This window comes from Dermacentor silvarum, chromosome 1 (assembly GCF_013339745.2).
Source record: "Dermacentor silvarum isolate Dsil-2018 chromosome 1, BIME_Dsil_1.4, whole genome shotgun sequence".
NCBI lineage: Eukaryota > Metazoa > Arthropoda > Arachnida > Ixodida > Ixodidae > Dermacentor > Dermacentor silvarum.
Window position 1 is genome coordinate 2,996,754 of NC_051154.1, and position 7,010 is coordinate 3,003,763.

The following is a 7,010-nucleotide window of genomic DNA, read 5'->3' on the forward strand; positions in this document are numbered from 1 at the left end:
CTCGAACCGTAGCGCGAAGATTTCGCTCTGCGCCAGACACTTATGCAAAAATTATTGGTCATTTCCTGGCGTAAATTTTCGGCAGTGGCGTAATCGTGTTGCTGCCGAAGATTTACACCAGCAGCGAAGTAGAAAAGACTTGGTTACTGCAATATTAGCTGTTTTTGTCTGTTTGAGCTCTGCGCCACCAGGTGGCAGCACCATACAGGCTGGTCACGTTTACGGTTCCGCCCGAACGACCCAACGCCCGCGTTTACCCGATTACCGGACAAGATAAAGCTCTCTAATAGGCAGGTATCCAAAGTTTACGCACCTTCTTGTCTCTGGGAAACGTGTGCGACGGCGTGTCACGACCGACGATGCTGTTATAACAGCAATGTCTTGGCATTTCCTTCTGCCGCGACGAACGCGTCAATACCGAGCGACGACCGCGGCAAGCCTCATGTAAGACGCACCACCTGAGTGGAGCGCCGACGGGGGTAGTGTTTGAGACAGACCACGTGCAAAGATCGCCGAAAGGGGTTAAACAAACGCTGCAAGGGACCGACACCCCTGGAAACACAGCGACAGCTGTGGCCGACCTTGGCCGCGGGCGGGTGTTATGACGTCAAATTTCAGCTTCTGCCGGCGGCCGCTTGGAGGCAAGGTGCAACAGAAAATCTCAAAAAAAGATGTTTCTCGTTCTCTTTTTCAAAGCAGCTTGTTCTGCCGCCAAGACATTGGCGGCAGCGGCAGCATCGAAGAAGCATCGTCGAAGTAACAACCTGCCTTTTTGCAGATAACGTCGGCTGTCCTGTGACGTCGCTACCGTGCTTGCTTCAATCTTTGTGGGCGTAGCTCGGCGAGCGTCTCTGCTGCAAGCTCTCTTTGTCCGGATCACGCCGCAGTCTTCATCAAGCGCCACCGTCGAAGAGCAAGCTATAAAGTACTGGAAATCGAGGCCTGCTTTCACATTGGCGGCAGCGGCAGCATCGAAGAAGCATCGTCGAAGTAACAACCTGCCTTTTTGCAGGTTAGTATTTCTATACTTCGTACTTTTTTCCCTATTGCTGATGCTGCTGCTGCTGCTGCCAAATTTGTGACCATGTCCTGCAATGTGATATGTGCCACTTGTGAGCTAACGCTTACTGTTTTAGACTCTACCATTGAATGTAGTGACTGTACTTCTAAATTTCACACCGGGAAATGCTCAGGAATCTCGGACACGACAATTAAGTCAGAGGGAGATGCATACCGCCTGGCTTGGCGCTGCACGTCTTGTAGAAGACAGAAATTACGTGTGCAACCCAACAAATCTAGTGATGATTCTGACGCGCAAGACGTGCGGCAGTTGTTAATGACAATTAACGGAAAGCTTGACCAGCTGTTGCCACTCCGAGAGGTAGTTGAAGGCATTGAAGATACTTTACAATTTCTGAGCGAACAGTACGATGAACTGCAACAACGAACAGAGCGAAATGAAAATGAGATCAAGGAACTAAAACGCAGAACCGAAAGGCTTGAAGGAAACGAGTGACATCAATCAGCTGCAAGCTGAAATTGACCAACTTGAATGGAGGAGCCGTCGCTTAAACCTGGAATTTCATGGGATTCAGTACTCTGAAAAAGAAAACCTGCTCGAAAAGCTAAACAAAGTAGCCATGAAGCTCGAACTTCCACAGCTCTCAGAAAATGACGTTGTTTCAGTTCACCGGCTGCCGTCAAAAAAAGAAAAGATACCGGGTATAATCTGTCGCTTCGCGAAACAAGCCGATAGGGACCGCTGGTGGAAAAGCAGAAAGAAGTTGCGTGAATCGAAAGACGATGTATTCCTGCTTGAAAATGTGACAAAAAGGACCCGTGATTTACTCTTTGAGACAAAGATATGGGCGAAGCGCGCGAACTACAAATATGTGTGGCATAGCAACAGCCGTGTTCTTGTCCGAAAAGCAGACGGTGAACGCGCAGTGGCTGTTTCTACCGCGAGAGATCTTGATAAGCTCGTTTAAAAACAGTTCTTGATAACGATGACTTGTGCAAGTGGGGAGACTTACATATTGCCACAAGTATTCAGTCAGCATTTAGGAAAAAAATTTCTGCAATCCTTTAAATGCTTTCATCTGAACATCCGCTCAGTCTCAAATAAAAAAAACGACCTCTACTTGTTTTTTGAACAGCTAGGGCAATCATTTGATACGATACTGTTAACAGAAACATGGTCAATGAACGATACAGATATTTTCCGTATCCCAAATTATAGTACCTTCTACTTAAATCGGTCATCCTCTCGCGGAGGCGGAGTATGCATCCTGGTAAAGGAAGTATTCGAGTGCGAATTACTGCCCGAACTCTCTGCAATAACAACTGACTATGAACTTCTAGCAATAAAAATGCATAACACCGTTATTATAGTATGCTATCGCCCTCCCAGTGGCAGCGTTAGCAATTTTTTTGATAAATTAGAAGAAATCTTTGAGTTTGTTAATAAAAATCGGCTTGATTTAATTTACGGCGGGGACATCAATATTAATATGATGAAAAACGATTCCCAAACTTTACAATTAGATATTTTACTGAAAATGAATGGTTTAGTGAATGTAATTAACTTACCCACTAGAGTTACTGAAAATTCATCATCTTTAATTGATATTTTTTTCACAAATATCACCCCTGAAAAAGTTAAGGCGGGTGTATTTGCCTATGAGCTCAGCGACCACTTACCTATATTTATTTGCGCCAAAGGGCATGTACGGGAAAAGGTAACGCAGCCAATGCAGCAGATGCAAAAAATAACCCCACGCAGTTTGTCTATATTTCGGGAACAAATAGAAAATGTTTGTTGGGAAGATGTATATAAATTCAACGAAGCAAATAGGGCCTACGAAAAATTTCTTCACATTGTCAAATCGATATATGAATCTAGCTTTCCCTCAGTGCGCGTTAAGCCAAGCAAAAAAATTCGGAAGCCATGGATTAACTCTGAGCTTCGCAAACGAATCGCGCATAAAAATGTTCTCTATAGCAAATTTATTTCAACTAAAGATATAGAATTATTCCGCCAATTCAAAGTGTACCGTAATCGCCTAGATAAAGATATAAAAAAAGCTAGACGAGAATATTTTGCAAATTTCTTTGCAACTGCTGCTGGATGCTCTGAGATTATGTGGAAAAGGCTCAACTCTGTATTAAGGCATCATCCGCCTATCAGTAAAGTTCTTAAATTAGATATTAATGGCATAGAATTATCTGGGAAGCTATTTGCAGATACATTTAATACATATTTCGCAAGTGCAGGTAATACGCCTATGCTCCCAAACGACCTTAGTAATATTCCGGTTAATAGCAATACTATTTTCCTTAAACCTGTGGATGAAAACGAAATAAGCCACATAATTCAAAATCTTAACAACAGCAGTGCGAAAGATATTGACGGGTTACAGATAAAACCTTTAAAATACGTTGTTGATATTCTGGCTCCATGCATTACATATATTTTCAACCTTTGTCTCAATCAGGCTATTTTTCCCAGTAAAATGAAAGAAGCTCGCATTAGTGTCCTATATAAAAAAGGTGACAAAAATGACATGAGCAACTCTCGTCCAATATCAATCCTCCCTATGTTCTCGAAGGTACTTGAAAAAGTAATTTTAAATCGGTTTATGGATTTTGAGCAAAAACATAACCTTCTAAATGAATGCCAATTTGGCTTTCGCAAAGGTCTCAGCACGGAGTGTGCCTTACTTTCTCAGAAAGAGTTAATTTCAAGGGCAATTGATGAGGGACAGCTGGTTCTGGGGTTGTTTGTAGATTTTACAAAAGCATTTGATTGTGTCAATCATTTACTTCTTATTAGGAAACTCCTACGTTATGGCTACCGCGGGAAGGCTGCATCCCTCATCACATGTTATCTATAACACCGCAAGCAAAGGGTCGGTATTAATGATGAACTCTCTAGTCCACTGCCCGTTTCTTGTGGCGTGCCACAAGGTAGTATATTGGGACCTTTCCTATTTAATTTATATATTAATGATATCATTAGTATCAGTATCAAGGCAAACTATATAATTTACGCCGATGATACTAGCATATTTCTGATAAGAAAGTCGGCGGATGAATTAGTTGAGGAAGCAAACTTAATCCTTCAAAGATTACATGAATGGACATGTAAAAATAGTCTTAAAATAAACACAAACAAAACAAAAGCAATAGTTTTCCGGAGCAAAAATAAAAAGGTAATAATTAATACGCCTATATTGCTAAATTTAACGCCTATCGATATTGTTCCATGCTTTAAAACTTTAGGCGTTATTTTCCAAGAAAACTTATCATGGGATATGCATGTAAATTCCTTGGCGACAAAATTATCTCAAACAATCGGGCTTGTTTACCGTAACCGTCATATACTGCCAACAAAAATAATGATGCTGATTTTCAACACACTGTTTCTTTCTAGTCTAAACTACTGTCACTTAGTTTGGGCTACTACCACACAGGGAAATTTGGAAAAACTTTATGTACTGCAAAAAAAATTCTTACGAGTCGTAGAAAATGTTCCAAAATATGTTCATACACGTGATTTTTTCATAAAATATAATATAATGCCAATTGCCAATATGTACGATTATCGACTCTGTAGAGCATACAAACAAGAAATAAAAAATGGAGTCAGCTTTCTAAGAACACTAGCGGATCTAAAAATCAACATTACAGCATATACGACAAGGACGAGAGAGTTTTGGAAAGTGGAAACTGTTAGAACGACATACGGACAACAAACTCTTCGTAACAATCTGCCAAGGCTACTGAATAAATTGCACAACGAAACCAGTGGATTGGAAAATACCTCTTTGAAAGCTCTGTATAGTTATTTCTGCCTGCACTAGATTTTTTCCCTGGCTTTCGCATTTTTTTATTTATTTATTTATTTTTTATCGGAACTAACTAGTCCCATTGCATATATTCTTGTTACTTTCGTTTGTTTAGACTGTATGAGAAATGTTAATGTTACGGCTTGTGTTTTTGATTATATTTTTCTCGCCCTTGTGTTTTTTCGAACAGTTGCGATACCGTTATGCCTACCATTGCTCATTTGTCCTTATTGGTTGGAGATGCTTTTTTCTTTTTCCTTTTATTATGCCCTGTTGTTAGGACACAATTTTTTTTTGTTCTTCATTTGCTCTGCATGGTTTGCGATGGCTAATTTTGTGCAAATGGCATTTGCAAACAATCATGTACTGCTTCTGTGTGTACTAACAATAACATTGTTATTGTTAATTGCAGGCCCCCGCATTGGCAATGCAGGCCCCCGCATTGGCAAACGCCAATGCGGGGGCCTGCGGCTTCGTCAAGCTGTCCATGTGGCAGCTTTTTCTGCATGCCCCTCGCGTCATGTACTGATGCGTTATGTACTGATGCAAATAAACATCATTGTCACATCATTGTCATTGTCGTTGTCATTGTCATTTTCAACAGTTCAACTTTTGTTCCGACGCAGAAAACCACCCGCCAACTTTTGTGTCCGTATCCCTTAAATGGTATTGAGGGACTAAGGTAGAGCGGAGAAATGCCCGTGCGCCGCCGCGCGCACACTTTCATTAGCGCGGTCACATGACTGCTGAACACGTGCCATATCTCGGTAGAGCGGAGAAATGCCCGGACACCGGCGCGCGCACTCATGACTCTACCGAACACGGGCTTGGCGCAGCTATCACGTTAATGTACAGGCTCCTCTCTCGCGCGCTATGCTCGCGAGCACGGTGGTAGAGTAGGAGAGGTGGCCAAGCGGCGCCGCTCCGCCAATGCGCCGCGCATGACGCGTAGGCTCTCGAGTTGCCGGCGCTTTGCGTGAGGTGGCAGCAGGGGTAGTCTGGGCTAGAGCACTGCACGGGCTCGGGCTTACCCGAAAGCCCGGGCCCGGCCCGACCCACGGGTCAGGCCGGGCCGGGTAGAGCAGTTTTTTCACGGGCTCGGGCCGGGCTCGGGCACGGCGTGTGCTTTTTGACTCGGGCCCGGGCCGGGCTCGGGTTTTTTGGCACGGGCCCGGGCCGGGCTCGGGCTTTCTGGTGGTATGCATGTAACGTGCAGCGAGTTATTCTCGGGCGTCTCAACTCTGAAAAACATGTACTTTTCGGTCTCGGGCCGGGTTCGGGCCAGTTTCGAGCCGGGCTCGGGCCGGGCTCGGGCCCAAGGTAAAGGGGTGGCGGGCCGGGCCGGGCGGCAACACTCCAATTGCTAGTAGGTACAGCGTTTGACCGCTGGCGCCACGCTGCGCCGCTCGCGCGTACCGCGTTTCTAGGTGGTTTCTTTCGCCGAGGGCGCTCGAACGCAATCATATGGTTCGCATGAATGCAACCCTCGGAAGCGTGGCTGTAAGGATGAGTGGCTACGGCGCTCGCTTTGGGATCTTGCGTACGCTGGTTCAAATCCCGCCCGGGCTAGACTTTTTTTTCTTAATATCACGCTTTTCTTTTTTTCCCCTCTCTGTTTGCCAGCGCGGTCGCTTGAACCCCGGCGCCACGGCGGCAGCCGTGGTGCCGGGCGCCGACGCGAAGCGGCGGTCGTTGGGGTGTTGCGGAGCGCAGTGTAGCAACACCCCAAATAAAAAAAAATACTGCTCCAGGCAGGTAGACTGCTCCCTCCCTGATAGTGAGATTATATTTGGATCATCAAAACAGTGATGCGTTTATAATACCACCGATCCCAACAGCAGGCTAGTCACCACCAGCACAGCGTTTTCTCCGTCAACGCCTCCTCCGTTCCAACGGCGGCGGCTAGAAACATGGTACGCGCGAGCGGCGCAGCGTGGCGCCAGCGGTCAAACGCTGTACCTACTAGCAATTGGAAATACGCGGCCAGGCGGGTAACGTAGATTATTTCCGGGCCCGGGCCGGGCCCGGTTCTCGCCATATAAGTTTTGATCGGGCTCGGGCGGGCCGCCCAACGTAAAAACGGGCCCGGGCCGGGCTGGGGCTGACAAAATCGGCCCGTGCAGTGCTCTAGTCTGGGCTCATTTCTCCGCACCGCCGTACTTG

General features: G+C 45.5%; 1 pseudogene; it reads left to right on the forward strand.

The window, feature by feature from the left end:
• Positions 1–1,084: 1,084 nt before the first annotated feature.
• Positions 1,085–1,995, forward strand: LOC119449397 (uncharacterized; annotated as a pseudogene).
• Positions 1,996–7,010: the final 5,015 nt, after the last annotated feature.